We start from the raw sequence: 18,145 nt of genomic DNA on the forward strand, positions 1-18,145 counted from the left end.
CACAGGTGTGCTGGCTACTCAAATGATCCAATTAAGGAGGCCATTTAGTCAGCAGCAGCAGAAGTCCTGTGCCTGGACGCTCCAACAGGGGCCAGACACAAGCAGAAGCAGAAGCAGCAGAAGCAGCAGCAGCACCACCTTTTGTTTTTTGGCTGCAGCAGCAAGGCCCACAGGGCTGGCTAGCTGGCTAGCCAGCAAGCAGGTAGCAATGAAAGTAGGAATCTTTCTTTTTAACCCTGTAAGGGGGTGGTGCACTGTACCCGAAGATACTGCCATATCGGGTCAATGCATAGGGCGACGGAAGCAAGCTTCGAAATCGGCCCCCGTTCTCAAAAATCCATTTAATATATGGTCCCCAGATAGGGGACGTATCAGATATTAAACTGATAAGAACAGATACTACACTTGATCTTAGCCAAAAGGCCGAGAAGCGATAACCGTGAAAGGGGCGGGCCCAACAAGGTCCCCTTCATGGGCACTATCACTGCTTGCTGTCAGGGAGGCTGCCAGACAATTTTCCATGCACACTCTGGGCTGGGGGGCAGTCAACCACCAGTACACACAGCAGAACCTAAACCCATACCATTATTGCTAAGCAGCAAGACAGGGGCCCATTGCACTCCCACGGGGCCTTTTTAAATGCAATCCATAACCCGGATTTGCCAGGAACCCTTCTTACTCCTCCTACTTGCATGTGACACTGGGCTTAGGATCTGCATAGGAAACACACACACAAGCACACACCTACCTTTGTTGCCTGCAGATGCCTCCTTGGCTGTCCCCAAACGGTATCAAACCAACACCCACGGGAAGCTGTAAGCATAGAGGACATGCCTGCACCCCATTGGACTTACCTGTGTGGGTTAAATCCGGGTTATTTGACAACCTATGGCGGTGATGGTTCTGCTCAGGCAGAGCAGTGCTGATGCTCCTCATAAAGCTGTCGCTGCTGTGAAGGTTCTAGGTGACATCACAAATCCCTATGGTTACATACACAACAAAGCTGGGTTGTTGTTGTTTACACTCTGCAAGGCCTGTGGAAGTGAGTGACATCATAGCACTGTAGTTCTGAGGGTTCTAGATGGATGCAACAATCTCCTGTTGCTTCTATGAAGGCCATAATAGACGACATCACCAAACAGCTCCATAGTCACATACACAGCAAAGGAGAGATGTTGTTTACACCTAGTGATGTCAGTGGTATTGAGTGACATCACAGCACAGTGCTAAGGCTCCTGGGCCTGGACACAGCAGCGGCTGCAATATCTCAACGGAGAATACGTTTATATATATGTGTGTGTGTGCGCGTATATATATATATATATATATATATATATATATATATATATATTTCTCCGCCGAAATCACTTTTAAACCCATTTCCACCTTTTTTTCCCTTCTCTTCCTCTTACTTTTTTTTCACGTTTTTTTACGTTTTTCTCCTTTTCGCCTCTTTTCTGGGCGTATTATTCTTCTTTTTCTTCTTTTTTTTCGTCTAATGCATACCCCATCAGTGCAGCAATGCTTATTCAATACCGCCAGCAGATGGAGACACTGGGGGATAATTTTCTAAGGATTTATACTGATTTTTCCTGTCTGAATTTGTCGCACAGAAAGTTGCAGGCCAAATATGTGTGACATTTCTGCGACTTTAGCTTCTAGAGCATTTTTACAACATTATACATAGGTGCTGAATACATAAAAAGCGACTGTTCAGCGACAGACAAGTCGCATCGGCTGAAAGTAGGCCAGAATGTCAGTCCATGTTGGAGCAGGTTTAGATACAGTCTAAAGTATAGATCTCAAAGTCTGTGCACAGAATTTAGCAAGGGCCTCGCACCTTCTGATGCATCAGGTAGGTGCACAATAGCATAGCCTAACCCTCTGTACTTTGGTCTATATTGATGCGGGACATAGACAGCCAGCTGATGACCAATCCATTAGTGCAATGGATGGCTGGAAGCATTTGTCTTTGCCTTTGCAATACCACAGAAGCAATGCATGGTCAATGTACAGCAATGACACACCTGTGTGAACAGCCAGGAGACCCCCCCCCCCCCCATGTTATGTTACATAGTTACATAGTTAGTACGGTCGAAAAAAGACATATGTCCATCAAGTTCAACCAGGGAATTAAGGGGTAGGGGTGTGGCGCGATATTGGGGAAGGGATGAGATTTTATATTTCTTCATAAGCATTAATCTTATTTTGTCAATTAGGAACATTCAGCACCCACCCGCTATCAAGGCAGCTGCCTATCATGTCATGCCCTACCTGCACAGGTGTGCTGGCTACTCAAATGATCCAATTAAGGAGGCCATTTAGTCAGCAGCAGCAGAAGTCCTGTGCCTGGACGCTCCAACAGCGGCCAGACACAAGCAGAAGCAGCAGAAGCAGCAGCAGCAGCACCACCTTTTGTTTTTTGGCTGCAGCAGCAAGGCCCACAGGGCTGGCTAGCTGGCTAGCCAGCAAGCAGGTAGCAATGAAAGTAGGAATCTTTCTTTTTAACCCTGTAAGGGGGTGGTGCACTGTACCCGAAGATACTGCCATATCGGGTCAATGCATAGGGCGACGGAAGCAAGCTTCGAAATCGGCCCCCGTTCTCAAAAATCCATTTAATATATGGTCCCCAGATAGGGGACGTATCAGATATTAAACTGATAAGAACAGATACTACACTTGATCTTAGCCAAAAGGCCGAGAAGCGATAACCGTGAAAGGGGCGGGCCCAACAAGGTCCCCTTCATGGGCACTATCACTGCTTGCTGTCAGGGAGGCTGCCAGACAATTTTCCATGCACACTCTGGGCTGGGGGGCAGTCAACCACCAGTACACACAGCAGAACCTAAACCCATACCATTATTGCTAAGCAGCAAGACAGGGGCCCATTGCACTCCCACGGGGCCTTTTTAAATGCAATCCATAACCCGGATTTGCCAGGAACCCTTCTTACTCCTCCTACTTGCATGTGACACTGGGCTTAGGATCTGCATAGGAAACACACACACAAGCACACACCTACCTTTGTTGCCTGCAGATGCCTCCTTGGCTGTCCCCAAACGGTATCAAACCAACACCCACGGGAAGCTGTAAGCATAGAGGACATGCCTGCACCCCATTGGACTTACCTGTGTGGGTTAAATCCGGGTTATTTGACAACCTATGGCGGTGATGGTTCTGCTCAGGCAGAGCAGTGCTGATGCTCCTCATAAAGCTGTCGCTGCTGTGAAGGTTCTAGGTGACATCACAAATCCCTATGGTTACATACACAACAAAGCTGGGTTGTTGTTGTTTACACTCTGCAAGGCCTGTGGAAGTGAGTGACATCATAGCACTGTAGTTCTGAGGGTTCTAGATGGATGCAACAATCTCCTGTTGCTTCTATGAAGGCCATAATAGACGACATCACCAAACAGCTCCATAGTCACATACACAGCAAAGGAGAGATGTTGTTTACACCTAGTGATGTCAGTGGTATTGAGTGACATCACAGCACAGTGCTAAGGCTCCTGGGCCTGGACACAGCAGCGGCTGCAATATCTCAACGGAGAATACGTTTATATATATGTGTGTGTGTGCGCGTATATATATATATATATATATATATATATATATATATATATATATTTCTCCGCCGAAATCACTTTTAAACCCATTTCCACCTTTTTTTCCCTTCTCTTCCACTTACTTTTTTTTCACGTTTTTTTACGTTTTTCTCCTTTTCGCCTCTTTTCTGGGCGTATTATTCTTCTTTTTCTTCTTTTTTTTCGTCTAATGCATACCCCATCAGTGCAGCAATGCTTATTCAATACCGCCAGCAGATGGAGACACTGGGGGATAATTTTCTAAGGATTTATACTGATTTTTCCTGTCTGAATTTGTCGCACAGAAAGTTGCAGGCCAAATATGTGTGACATTTCTGCGACTTTAGCTTCTAGAGCATTTTTACAACATTATACATAGGTGCTGAATACATAAAAAGCGACTGTTCAGCGACAGACAAGTCGCATCGGCTGAAAGTAGGCCAGAATGTCAGTCCATGTTGGAGCAGGTTTAGATACAGTCTAAAGTATAGATCTCAAAGTCTGTGCACAGAATTTAGCAAGGGCCTCGCACCTTCTGATGCATCAGGTAGGTGCACAATAGCATAGCCTAACCCTCTGTACTTTGGTCTATATTGATGCGGGACATAGACAGCCAGCTGATGACCAATCCATTAGTGCAATGGATGGCTGGAAGCATTTGTCTTTGCCTTTGCAATACCACAGAAGCAATGCATGGTCAATGTACAGCAATGACACACCTGTGTGAACAGCCAGGAGACCCCCCCCCCCCCCCATGTTATGTTACATAGTTACATAGTTAGTACGGTCGAAAAAAGACATATGTCCATCAAGTTCAACCAGGGAATTAAGGGGTAGGGGTGTGGCGCGATATTGGGGAAGGGATGAGATTTTATATTTCTTCATAAGCATTAATCTTATTTTGTCAATTAGGAACATTCAGCACCCACCCGCTATCAAGGCAGCTGCCTATCATGTCATGCCCTACCTGCACAGGTGTGCTGGCTACTCAAATGATCCAATTAAGGAGGCCATTTAGTCAGCAGCAGCAGAAGTCCTGTGCCTGGACGCTCCAACAGCGGCCAGACACAAGCAGAAGCAGCAGAAGCAGCAGCAGCAGCACCACCTTTTGTTTTTTGGCTGCAGCAGCAAGGCCCACAGGGCTGGCTAGCTGGCTAGCCAGCAAGCAGGTAGCAATGAAAGTAGGAATCTTTCTTTTTAACCCTGTAAGGGGGTGGTGCACTGTACCCGAAGATACTGCCATATCGGGTCAATGCATAGGGCGACGGAAGCAAGCTTCGAAATCGGCCCCCGTTCTCAAAAATCCATTTAATATATGGTCCCCAGATAGGGGACGTATCAGATATTAAACTGATAAGAACAGATACTACACTTGATCTTAGCCAAAAGGCCGAGAAGCGATAACCGTGAAAGGGGCGGGCCCAACAAGGTCCCCTTCATGGGCACTATCACTGCTTGCTGTCAGGGAGGCTGCCAGACAATTTTCCATGCACACTCTGGGCTGGGGGGCAGTCAACCACCAGTACACACAGCAGAACCTAAACCCATACCATTATTGCTAAGCAGCAAGACAGGGGCCCATTGCACTCCCACGGGGCCTTTTTAAATGCAATCCATAACCCGGATTTGCCAGGAACCCTTCTTACTCCTCCTACTTGCATGTGACACTGGGCTTAGGATCTGCATAGGAAACACACACACAAGCACACACCTACCTTTGTTGCCTGCAGATGCCTCCTTGGCTGTCCCCAAACGGTATCAAACCAACACCCACGGGAAGCTGTAAGCATAGAGGACATGCCTGCACCCCATTGGACTTACCTGTGTGGGTTAAATCCGGGTTATTTGACAACCTATGGCGGTGATGGTTCTGCTCAGGCAGAGCAGTGCTGATGCTCCTCATAAAGCTGTCGCTGCTGTGAAGGTTCTAGGTGACATCACAAATCCCTATGGTTACATACACAACAAAGCTGGGTTGTTGTTGTTTACACTCTGCAAGGCCTGTGGAAGTGAGTGACATCATAGCACTGTAGTTCTGAGGGTTCTAGATGGATGCAACAATCTCCTGTTGCTTCTATGAAGGCCATAATAGACGACATCACCAAACAGCTCCATAGTCACATACACAGCAAAGGAGAGATGTTGTTTACACCTAGTGATGTCAGTGGTATTGAGTGACATCACAGCACAGTGCTAAGGCTTCTGGGCCTGGACACAGCAGCGGCTGCAATATCTCAACGGAGAATACGTTTATATATATGTGTGTGTGTGCGCGTATATATATATATATATATATATATATATATATATATATATATATTTCTCCGCCGAAATCACTTTTAAACCCATTTCCACCTTTTTTTCCCTTCTCTTCCTCTTACTTTTTTTTCACGTTTTTTTACGTTTTTCTCCTTTTCGCCTCTTTTCTGGGCGTATTATTCTTCTTTTTCTTCTTTTTTTTCGTCTAATGCATACCCCATCAGTGCAGCAATGCTTATTCAATACCGCCAGCAGATGGAGACACTGGGGGATAATTTTCTAAGGATTTATACTGATTTTTCCTGTCTGAATTTGTCGCACAGAAAGTTGCAGGCCAAATATGTGTGACATTTCTGCGACTTTAGCTTCTAGAGCATTTTTACAACATTATACATAGGTGCTGAATACATAAAAAGCGACTGTTCAGCGACAGACAAGTCGCATCGGCTGAAAGTAGGCCAGAATGTCAGTCCATGTTGGAGCAGGTTTAGATACAGTCTAAAGTATAGATCTCAAAGTCTGTGCACAGAATTTAGCAAGGGCCTCGCACCTTCTGATGCATCAGGTAGGTGCACAATAGCATAGCCTAACCCTCTGTACTTTGGTCTATATTGATGCGGGACATAGACAGCCAGCTGATGACCAATCCATTAGTGCAATGGATGGCTGGAAGCATTTGTCTTTGCCTTTGCAATACCACAGAAGCAATGCATGGTCAATGTACAGCAATGACACACCTGTGTGAACAGCCAGGAGACCCCCCCCCCCCCCCCATGTTATGTTACATAGTTACATAGTTAGTACGGTCGAAAAAAGACATATGTCCATCAAGTTCAACCAGGGAATTAAGGGGTAGGGGTGTGGCGCGATATTGGGGAAGGGATGAGATTTTATATTTCTTCATAAGCATTAATCTTATTTTGTCAATTAGGAACATTCAGCACCCACCCGCTATCAAGGCAGCTGCCTATCATGTCATGCCCTACCTGCACAGGTGTGCTGGCTACTCAAATGATCCAATTAAGGAGGCCATTTAGTCAGCAGCAGCAGAAGTCCTGTGCCTGGACGCTCCAACAGCGGCCAGACACAAGCAGAAGCAGCAGAAGCAGCAGCAGCAGCACCACCTTTTGTTTTTTGGCTGCAGCAGCAAGGCCCACAGGGCTGGCTAGCTGGCTAGCCAGCAAGCAGGTAGCAATGAAAGTAGGAATCTTTCTTTTTAACCCTGTAAGGGGGTGGTGCACTGTACCCGAAGATACTGCCATATCGGGTCAATGCATAGGGCGACGGAAGCAAGCTTCGAAATCGGCCCCCGTTCTCAAAAATCCATTTAATATATGGTCCCCAGATAGGGGACGTATCAGATATTAAACTGATAAGAACAGATACTACACTTGATCTTAGCCAAAAGGCCGAGAAGCGATAACCGTGAAAGGGGCGGGCCCAACAAGGTCCCCTTCATGGGCACTATCACTGCTTGCTGTCAGGGAGGCTGCCAGACAATTTTCCATGCACACTCTGGGCTGGGGGGCAGTCAACCACCAGTACACACAGCAGAACCTAAACCCATACCATTATTGCTAAGCAGCAAGACAGGGGCCCATTGCACTCCCACGGGGCCTTTTTAAATGCAATCCATAACCCGGATTTGCCAGGAACCCTTCTTACTCCTCCTACTTGCATGTGACACTGGGCTTAGGATCTGCATAGGAAACACACACACAAGCACACACCTACCTTTGTTGCCTGCAGATGCCTCCTTGGCTGTCCCCAAACGGTATCAAACCAACACCCACGGGAAGCTGTAAGCATAGAGGACATGCCTGCACCCCATTGGACTTACCTGTGTGGGTTAAATCCGGGTTATTTGACAACCTATGGCGGTGATGGTTCTGCTCAGGCAGAGCAGTGCTGATGCTCCTCATAAAGCTGTCGCTGCTGTGAAGGTTCTAGGTGACATCACAAATCCCTATGGTTACATACACAACAAAGCTGGGTTGTTGTTGTTTACACTCTGCAAGGCCTGTGGAAGTGAGTGACATCATAGCACTGTAGTTCTGAGGGTTCTAGATGGATGCAACAATCTCCTGTTGCTTCTATGAAGGCCATAATAGACGACATCACCAAACAGCTCCATAGTCACATACACAGCAAAGGAGAGATGTTGTTTACACCTAGTGATGTCAGTGGTATTGAGTGACATCACAGCACAGTGCTAAGGCTCCTGGGCCTGGACACAGCAGCGGCTGCAATATCTCAACGGAGAATACGTTTATATATATGTGTGTGTGTGCGCGTATATATATATATATATATATATATATATATATATTTCTCCGCCGAAATCACTTTTAAACCCATTTCCACCTTTTTTTCCCTTCTCTTCCTCTTACTTTTTTTTCACGTTTTTTTACGTTTTTCTCCTTTTCGCCTCTTTTCTGGGCGTATTATTCTTCTTTTTCTTCTTTTTTTTCGTCTAATGCATACCCCATCAGTGCAGCAATGCTTATTCAATACCGCCAGCAGATGGAGACACTGGGGGATAATTTTCTAAGGATTTATACTGATTTTTCCTGTCTGAATTTGTCGCACAGAAAGTTGCAGGCCAAATATGTGTGACATTTCTGCGACTTTAGCTTCTAGAGCATTTTTACAACATTATACATAGGTGCTGAATACATAAAAAGCGACTGTTCAGCGACAGACAAGTCGCATCGGCTGAAAGTAGGCCAGAATGTCAGTCCATGTTGGAGCAGGTTTAGATACAGTCTAAAGTATAGATCTCAAAGTCTGTGCACAGAATTTAGCAAGGGCCTCGCACCTTCTGATGCATCAGGTAGGTGCACAATAGCATAGCCTAACCCTCTGTACTTTGGTCTATATTGATGCGGGACATAGACAGCCAGCTGATGACCAATCCATTAGTGCAATGGATGGCTGGAAGCATTTGTCTTTGCCTTTGCAATACCACAGAAGCAATGCATGGTCAATGTACAGCAATGACACACCTGTGTGAACAGCCAGGAGACCCCCCCCCCCCATGTTATGTTACATAGTTACATAGTTAGTACGGTCGAAAAAAGACATATGTCCATCAAGTTCAACCAGGGAATTAAGGGGTAGGGGTGTGGCGCGATATTGGGGAAGGGATGAGATTTTATATTTCTTCATAAGCATTAATCTTATTTTGTCAATTAGGAACATTCAGCACCCACCCGCTATCAAGGCAGCTGCCTATCATGTCATGCCCTACCTGCACAGGTGTGCTGGCTACTCAAATGATCCAATTAAGGAGGCCATTTAGTCAGCAGCAGCAGAAGTCCTGTGCCTGGACGCTCCAACAGCGGCCAGACACAAGCAGAAGCAGCAGAAGCAGCAGCAGCAGCACCACCTTTTGTTTTTTGGCTGCAGCAGCAGCAAGGCCCACAGGGCTGGCTAGCTGGCTAGCCAGCAAGCAGGTAGCAATGAAAGTAGGAATCTTTCTTTTTAACCCTGTAAGGGGGTGGTGCACTGTACCCGAAGATACTGCCATATCGGGTCAATGCATAGGGCGACGGAAGCAAGCTTCGAAATCGGCCCCCGTTCTCAAAAATCCATTTAATATATGGTCCCCAGATAGGGGACGTATCAGATATTAAACTGATAAGAACAGATACTACACTTGATCTTAGCCAAAAGGCCGAGAAGCGATAACCGTGAAAGGGGCGGGCCCAACAAGGTCCCCTTCATGGGCACTATCACTGCTTGCTGTCAGGGAGGCTGCCAGACAATTTTCCATGCACACTCTGGGCTGGGGGGCAGTCAACCACCAGTACACACAGCAGAACCTAAACCCATACCATTATTGCTAAGCAGCAAGACAGGGGCCCATTGCACTCCCACGGGGCCTTTTTAAATGCAATCCATAACCCGGATTTGCCAGGAACCCTTCTTACTCCTCCTACTTGCATGTGACACTGGGCTTAGGATCTGCATAGGAAACACACACACAAGCACACACCTACCTTTGTTGCCTGCAGATGCCTCCTTGGCTGTCCCCAAACGGTATCAAACCAACACCCACGGGAAGCTGTAAGCATAGAGGACATGCCTGCACCCCATTGGACTTACCTGTGTGGGTTAAATCCGGGTTATTTGACAACCTATGGCGGTGATGGTTCTGCTCAGGCAGAGCAGTGCTGATGCTCCTCATAAAGCTGTCGCTGCTGTGAAGGTTCTAGGTGACATCACAAATCCCTATGGTTACATACACAACAAAGCTGGGTTGTTGTTGTTTACACTCTGCAAGGCCTGTGGAAGTGAGTGACATCATAGCACTGTAGTTCTGAGGGTTCTAGATGGATGCAACAATCTCCTGTTGCTTCTATGAAGGCCATAATAGACGACATCACCAAACAGCTCCATAGTCACATACACAGCAAAGGAGAGATGTTGTTTACACCTAGTGATGTCAGTGGTATTGAGTGACATCACAGCACAGTGCTAAGGCTCCTGGGCCTGGACACAGCAGCGGCTGCAATATCTCAACGGAGAATACGTTTATATATATGTGTGTGTGTGCGCGTATATATATATATATATATATATATATATATATATATATATATATATATATATTTCTCCGCCGAAATCACTTTTAAACCCATTTCCACCTTTTTTTCCCTTCTCTTCCTCTTACTTTTTTTTCACGTTTTTTTACGTTTTTCTCCTTTTCGCCTCTTTTCTGGGCGTATTATTCTTCTTTTTCTTCTTTTTTTTCGTCTAATGCATACCCCATCAGTGCAGCAATGCTTATTCAATACCGCCAGCAGATGGAGACACTGGGGGATAATTTTCTAAGGATTTATACTGATTTTTCCTGTCTGAATTTGTCGCACAGAAAGTTGCAGGCCAAATATGTGTGACATTTCTGCGACTTTAGCTTCTAGAGCATTTTTACAACATTATACATAGGTGCTGAATACATAAAAAGCGACTGTTCAGCGACAGACAAGTCGCATCGGCTGAAAGTAGGCCAGAATGTCAGTCCATGTTGGAGCAGGTTTAGATACAGTCTAAAGTATAGATCTCAAAGTCTGTGCACAGAATTTAGCAAGGGCCTCGCACCTTCTGATGCATCAGGTAGGTGCACAATAGCATAAGCCTAACCCTCTGTACTTTGGTCTATATTGATGCGGGACATAGACAGCCAGCTGATGACCAATCCATTAGTGCAATGGATGGCTGGAAGCATTTGTCTTTGCCTTTGCAATACCACAGAAGCAATGCATGGTCAATGTACAGCAATGACACACCTGTGTGAACAGCCAGGAGACCCCCCCCCCCCCCCCCCCATGTTATGTTACATAGTTACATAGTTAGTACGGTCGAAAAAAGACATATGTCCATCAAGTTCAACCAGGGAATTAAGGGGTAGGGGTGTGGCGCGATATTGGGGAAGGGATGAGATTTTATATTTCTTCATAAGCATTAATCTTATTTTGTCAATTAGGAACATTCAGCACCCACCCGCTATCAAGGCAGCTGCCTATCATGTCATGCCCTACCTGCACAGGTGTGCTGGCTACTCAAATGATCCAATTAAGGAGGCCATTTAGTCAGCAGCAGCAGAAGTCCTGTGCCTGGACGCTCCAACAGCGGCCAGACACAAGCAGAAGCAGCAGAAGCAGCAGCAGCAGCACCACCTTTTGTTTTTTGGCTGCAGCAGCAAGGCCCACAGGGCTGGCTAGCTGGCTAGCCAGCAAGCAGGTAGCAATGAAAGTAGGAATCTTTCTTTTTAACCCTGTAAGGGGGTGGTGCACTGTACCCGAAGATACTGCCATATCGGGTCAATGCATAGGGCGACGGAAGCAAGCTTCGAAATCGGCCCCCGTTCTCAAAAATCCATTTAATATATGGTCCCCAGATAGGGGACGTATCAGATATTAAACTGATAAGAACAGATACTACACTTGATCTTAGCCAAAAGGCCGAGAAGCGATAACCGTGAAAGGGGCGGGCCCAACAAGGTCCCCTTCATGGGCACTATCACTGCTTGCTGTCAGGGAGGCTGCCAGACAATTTTCCATGCACACTCTGGGCTGGGGGGCAGTCAACCACCAGTACACACAGCAGAACCTAAACCCATACCATTATTGCTAAGCAGCAAGACAGGGGCCCATTGCACTCCCACGGGGCCTTTTTAAATGCAATCCATAACCCGGATTTGCCAGGAACCCTTCTTACTCCTCCTACTTGCATGTGACACTGGGCTTAGGATCTGCATAGGAAACACACACACAAGCACACACCTACCTTTGTTGCCTGCAGATGCCTCCTTGGCTGTCCCCAAACGGTATCAAACCAACACCCACGGGAAGCTGTAAGCATAGAGGACATGCCTGCACCCCATTGGACTTACCTGTGTGGGTTAAATCCGGGTTATTTGACAACCTATGGCGGTGATGGTTCTGCTCAGGCAGAGCAGTGCTGATGCTCCTCATAAAGCTGTCGCTGCTGTGAAGGTTCTAGGTGACATCACAAATCCCTATGGTTACATACACAACAAAGCTGGGTTGTTGTTGTTTACACTCTGCAAGGCCTGTGGAAGTGAGTGACATCATAGCACTGTAGTTCTGAGGGTTCTAGATGGATGCAACAATCTCCTGTTGCTTCTATGAAGGCCATAATAGACGACATCACCAAACAGCTCCATAGTCACATACACAGCAAAGGAGAGATGTTGTTTACACCTAGTGATGTCAGTGGTATTGAGTGACATCACAGCACAGTGCTAAGGCTCCTGGGCCTGGACACAGCAGCGGCTGCAATATCTCAACGGAGAATACGTTTATATATATGTGTGTGTGTGCGCGTATATATATATATATATATATATATATATATATATATATATATATATATTTCTCCGCCGAAATCACTTTTAAACCCATTTCCACCTTTTTTTCCCTTCTCTTCCTCTTACTTTTTTTTCACGTTTTTTTACGTTTTTCTCCTTTTCGCCTCTTTTCTGGGCGTATTCTTCTTCTTTTTCTTCTTTTTTTTCGTCTAATGCATACCCCATCAGTGCAGCAATGCTTATTCAATACCGCCAGCAGATGGAGACACTGGGGGATAATTTTCTAAGGATTTATACTGATTTTTCCTGTCTGAATTTGTCGCACAGAAAGTTGCAGGCCAAATATGTGTGACATTTCTGCGACTTTAGCTTCTAGAGCATTTTTACAACATTATACATAGGTGCTGAATACATAAAAAGCGACTGTTCAGCGACAGACAAGTCGCATCGGCTGAAAGTAGGCCAGAATGTCAGTCCATGTTGGAGCAGGTTTAGATACAGTCTAAAGTATAGATCTCAAAGTCTGTGCACAGAATTTAGCAAGGGCCTCGCACCTTCTGATGCATCAGGTAGGTGCACAATAGCATAGCCTAACCCTCTGTACTTTGGTCTATATTGATGCGGGACATAGACAGCCAGCTGATGACCAATCCATTAGTGCAATGGATGGCTGGAAGCATTTGTCTTTGCCTTTGCAATACCACAGAAGCAATGCATGGTCAATGTACAGCAATGACACACCTGTGTGAACAGCCAGGAGACCCCCCCCCCCCCCATGTTATGTTACATAGTTACATAGTTAGTACGGTCGAAAAAAGACATATGTCCATCAAGTTCAACCAGGGAATTAAGGGGTAGGGGTGTGGCGCGATATTGGGGAAGGGATGAGATTTTATATTTCTTCATAAGCATTAATCTTATTTTGTCAATTAGGAACATTCAGCACCCACCCGCTATCAAGGCAGCTGCCTATCATGTCATGCCCTACCTGCACAGGTGTGCTGGCTACTCAAATGATCCAATTAAGGAGGCCATTTAGTCAGCAGCAGCAGAAGTCCTGTGCCTGGACGCTCCAACAGCGGCCAGACACAAGCAGAAGCAGCAGCAGCAGCACCACCTTTTGTTTTTTGGCTGCAGCAGCAAGGCCCACAGGGCTGGCTAGCTGGCTAGCCAGCAAGCAGGTAGCAATGAAAGTAGGAATCTTTCTTTTTAACCCTGTAAGGGGGTGGTGCACTGTACCCGAAGATACTGCCATATCGGGTCAATGCATAGGGCGACGGAAGCAAGCTTCGAAATCGGCCCCCGTTCTCAAAAATCCATTTAATATATGGTCCCCAGATAGGGGACGTATCAGATATTAAACTGATAAGAACAGATACTACACTTGATCTTAGCCAAAAGGCCGAGAAGCGATAACCGTGAAAGGGGCGGGCCCAACAAGGTCCCCTTCATGGGCACTATCACTGCTTGCTGTCAGGGAGGCTGCCAGACAATTTTCCATGCACACTCTGGGCTGGGGGGCAGTCAACCACCAGTACACACAGCAGAACCTAAACCCATACCATTATTGCTAAGCAGCAAGACAGGGGCCCATTGCACTCCCACGGGGCCTTTTTAAATGCAATCCATAACCCGGATTTGCCAGGAACCCTTCTTACTCCTCCTACTTGCATGTGACACTGGGCTTAGGATCTGCATAGGAAACACACACACAAGCACACACCTACCTTTGTTGCCTGCAGATGCCTCCTTGGCTGTCCCCAAACGGTATCAAACCAACACCCACGGGAAGCTGTAAGCATAGAGGACATGCCTGCACCCCATTGGACTTACCTGTGTGGGTTAAATCCGGGTTATTTGACAACCTATGGCGGTGATGGTTCTGCTCAGGCAGAGCAGTGCTGATGCTCCTCATAAAGCTGTCGCTGCTGTGAAGGTTCTAGGTGACATCACAAATCCCTATGGTTACATACACAACAAAGCTGGGTTGTTGTTGTTTACACTCTGCAAGGCCTGTGGAAGTGAGTGACATCATAGCACTGTAGTTCTGAGGGTTCTAGATGGATGCAACAATCTCCTGTTGCTTCTATGAAGGCCATAATAGACGACATCACCAAACAGCTCCATAGTCACATACACAGCAAAGGAGAGATGTTGTTTACACCTAGTGATGTCAGTGGTATTGAGTGACATCACAGCACAGTGCTAAGGCTCCTGGGCCTGGACACAGCAGCGGCTGCAATATCTCAACGGAGAATACGTTTATATATATGTGTGTGTGTGCGCGTATATATATATATATATATATATATATATATATATATATATATATATATTTCTCCGCCGAAATCACTTTTAAACCCATTTCCACCTTTTTTTCCCTTCTCTTCCTCTTACTTTTTTTTCACGTTTTTTTTACGTTTTTCTCCTTTTCGCCTCTTTTCTGGGCGTATTATTCTTCTTTTTCTTCTTTTTTTTCGTCTAATGCATACCCCATCAGTGCAGCAATGCTTATTCAATACCGCCAGCAGATGGAGACACTGGGGGATAATTTTCTAAGGATTTATACTGATTTTTCCTGTCTGAATTTGTCGCACAGAAAGTTGCAGGCCAAATATGTGTGACATTTCTGCGACTTTAGCTTCTAGAGCATTTTTACAACATTATACATAGGTGCTGAATACATAAAAAGCGACTGTTCAGCGACAGACAAGTCGCATCGGCTGAAAGTAGGCCAGAATGTCAGTCCATGTTGGAGCAGGTTTAGATACAGTCTAAAGTATAGATCTCAAAGTCTGTGCACAGAATTTAGCAAGGGCCTCGCACCTTCTGATGCATCAGGTAGGTGCACAATAGCATAGCCTAACCCTCTGTACTTTGGTCTATATTGATGCGGGACATAGACAGCCAGCTGATGACCAATCCATTAGTGCAATGGATGGCTGGAAGCATTTGTCTTTGCCTTTGCAATACCACAGAAGCAATGCATGGTCAATGTACAGCAATGACACACCTGTGTGAACAGCCAGGAGACCCCCCCCTCCCCCCCCCCCCATGTTATGTTACATAGTTACATAGTTAGTACGGTCGAAAAAAGACATATGTCCATCAAGTTCAACCAGGGAATTAAGGGGTAGGGGTGTGGCGCGATATTGGGGAAGGGATGAGATTTTATATTTCTTCATAAGCATTAATCTTATTTTGTCAATTAGGAACATTCAGCACCCACCCGCTATCAAGGCAGCTGCCTATCATGTCATGCCCTACCTGCACAGGTGTGCTGGCTACTCAAATGATCCAATTAAGGAGGCCATTTAGTCAGCAGCAGCAGAAGTCCTGTGCCTGGACGCTCCAACAGCGGCCAGACACAAGCAGAAGCAGCAGAAGCAGCAGCAGCAGCACCACCTTTTGTTTTTTGGCTGCAGCAGCAAGGCCCACAGGGCTGGCTAGCTGGCTAGCCAGCAAGCAGGTAGCAATGAAAGTAGGAATCTTTCTTTTTAACCCTGTAAGGGGGTGGTGCACTGTACCCGAAGATACTGCCATATCGGGTCAATGCATAGGGCGACGGAAGCAAGCTTCGAAATCGGCCCCCGTTCTCAAAAATCCATTTAATATATGGTCCCCAAATAGGGGACGTATCAGATATTAAACTGATAAGAACAGATACTACACTTGATCTTAGCCAAAAGGCCGAGAAGCGATAACCGTGAAAGGGGCGGGCCCAACAAGGTCCCCTTCATGGGCACTATCACTGCTTGCTGTCAGGGAGGCTGCCAGACAATTTTCCATGCACACTCTGGGCTGGGGGGCAGTCAACCACCAGTACACACAGCAGAACCTAAACCCATACCATTATTGCTAAGCAGCAAGACAGGGGCCCATTGCACTCCCACGGGGCCTTTTTAAATGCAATCCATAACCCGGATTTGCCAGGAACCCTTCTTACTCCTCCTACTTGCATGTGACACTGGGCTTAGGATCTGCATAGGAAACACACACACAAGCACACACCTACCTTTGTTGCCTGCAGATGCCTCCTTGGCTGTCCCCAAACGGTATCAAACCAACACCCACGGGAAGCTGTAAGCATAGAGGACATGCCTGCACCCCATTGGACTTACCTGTGTGGGTTAAATCCGGGTTATTTGACAACCTATGGCGGTGATGGTTCTGCTCAGGCAGAGCAGTGCTGATGCTCCTCATAAAGCTGTCGCTGCTGTGAAGGTTCTAGGTGACATCACAAATCCCTATGGTTACATACACAACAAAGCTGGGTTGTTGTTGTTTACACTCTGCAAGGCCTGTGGAAGTGAGTGACATCATAGCACTGTAGTTCTGAGGGTTCTAGATGGATGCAACAATCTCCTGTTGCTTCTATGAAGGCCATAATAGACGACATCACCAAACAGCTCCATAGTCACATACACAGCAAAGGAGAGATGTTGTTTACACCTAGTGATGTCAGTGGTATTGAGTGACATCACAGCACAGTGCTAAGGCTCCTGGGCCTGGACACAGCAGCGGCTGCAATATCTCAACGGAGAATACGTTTATATATATGTGTGTGTGTGCGCGTATATATATATATATATATATATATATATATATATATATATATATTTCTCCGCCGAAATCACTTTTAAACCCATTTCCACCTTTTTTTCCCTTCTCTTCCTCTTACTTTTTTTTCACGTTTTTTTACGTTTTTCTCCTTTTCGCCTCTTTTCTGGGCGTATTATTCTTCTTTTTCTTCTTTTTTTTCGTCTAATGCATACCCCATCAGTGCAGCAATGCTTATTCAATACCGCCAGCAGATGGAGACACTGGGGGATAATTTTCTAAGGATTTATACTGATTTTTCCTGTCTGAATTTGTCGCACAGAAAGTTGCAGGCCAAATATGTGTGACATTTCTGCGACTTTAGCTTCTAGAGCATTTTTACAACATTATACATAGGTGCTGAATACATAAAAAGCGACTGTTCAGCGACAGACAAGTCGCATCGGCTGAAAGTAGGCCAGAATGTCAGTCCATGTTGGAGCAGGTTTAGATACAGTCTAAAGTATAGATCTCAAAGTCTGTGCACAGAATTTAGCAAGGGCCTCGCACCTTCTGATGCATCAGGTAGGTGCACAATAGCATAGCCTAACCCTCTGTACTTTGGTCTATATTGATGCGGGACATAGACAGCCAGCTGATGACCAATCCATTAGTGCAATGGATGGCTGGAAGCATTTGTCTTTGCCTTTGCAATACCACAGAAGCAATGCATGGTCAATGTACAGCAATGACACACCTGTGTGAACAGCCAGGAGACCCCCCCCCCCCCCCCATGTTATGTTACATAGTTACATAGTTAGTACGGTCGAAAAAAGACATATGTCCATCAAGTTCAACCAGGGAATTAAGGGGTAGGGGTGTGGCGCGATATTGGGGAAGGGATGAGATTTTATATTTCTTCATAAGC

General features: G+C 46.0%; 8 non-coding genes across 8 annotated transcripts; all 8 read right to left on the reverse strand.

Annotated features, from left to right (window-relative positions):
* Positions 1–244: 244 nt before the first annotated feature.
* Positions 245–435, reverse strand: LOC130306918 (U2 spliceosomal RNA). The gene has a single exon (XR_008856196.1). It is a non-coding gene; the product is annotated as a U2 spliceosomal RNA (small nuclear RNA).
* Positions 436–2,518: 2,083 nt separating this feature from the next.
* On the reverse strand, positions 2,519–2,709 carry LOC130306919 (U2 spliceosomal RNA). The gene has a single exon (XR_008856197.1). It is a non-coding gene; the product is annotated as a U2 spliceosomal RNA (small nuclear RNA).
* Positions 2,710–4,795: 2,086 nt separating this feature from the next.
* On the reverse strand, positions 4,796–4,986 carry LOC130306920 (U2 spliceosomal RNA). Its single transcript, XR_008856198.1, has one exon. It is a non-coding gene; the product is annotated as a U2 spliceosomal RNA (small nuclear RNA).
* Positions 4,987–7,073: 2,087 nt separating this feature from the next.
* LOC130306921 (U2 spliceosomal RNA) lies at positions 7,074–7,264 on the reverse strand. Its single transcript, XR_008856199.1, has one exon. It is a non-coding gene; the product is annotated as a U2 spliceosomal RNA (small nuclear RNA).
* Positions 7,265–9,340: 2,076 nt separating this feature from the next.
* On the reverse strand, positions 9,341–9,531 carry LOC130306922 (U2 spliceosomal RNA). The gene has a single exon (XR_008856200.1). It is a non-coding gene; the product is annotated as a U2 spliceosomal RNA (small nuclear RNA).
* Positions 9,532–11,630: 2,099 nt separating this feature from the next.
* LOC130306923 (U2 spliceosomal RNA) lies at positions 11,631–11,821 on the reverse strand. The gene has a single exon (XR_008856201.1). It is a non-coding gene; the product is annotated as a U2 spliceosomal RNA (small nuclear RNA).
* A 2,080-nt stretch (positions 11,822–13,901) lies between these two features.
* Positions 13,902–14,092, reverse strand: LOC130306924 (U2 spliceosomal RNA). Its single transcript, XR_008856202.1, has one exon. It is a non-coding gene; the product is annotated as a U2 spliceosomal RNA (small nuclear RNA).
* A 2,097-nt stretch (positions 14,093–16,189) lies between these two features.
* Positions 16,190–16,380, reverse strand: LOC130306903 (U2 spliceosomal RNA). The gene has a single exon (XR_008856182.1). It is a non-coding gene; the product is annotated as a U2 spliceosomal RNA (small nuclear RNA).
* Between the last annotated feature and the right edge of the window lie 1,765 nt (positions 16,381–18,145).

Source organism: Hyla sarda, unplaced genomic scaffold (genome assembly GCF_029499605.1).
Source record: "Hyla sarda isolate aHylSar1 unplaced genomic scaffold, aHylSar1.hap1 scaffold_1411, whole genome shotgun sequence".
Lineage (NCBI taxonomy): Eukaryota > Metazoa > Chordata > Amphibia > Anura > Hylidae > Hyla > Hyla sarda.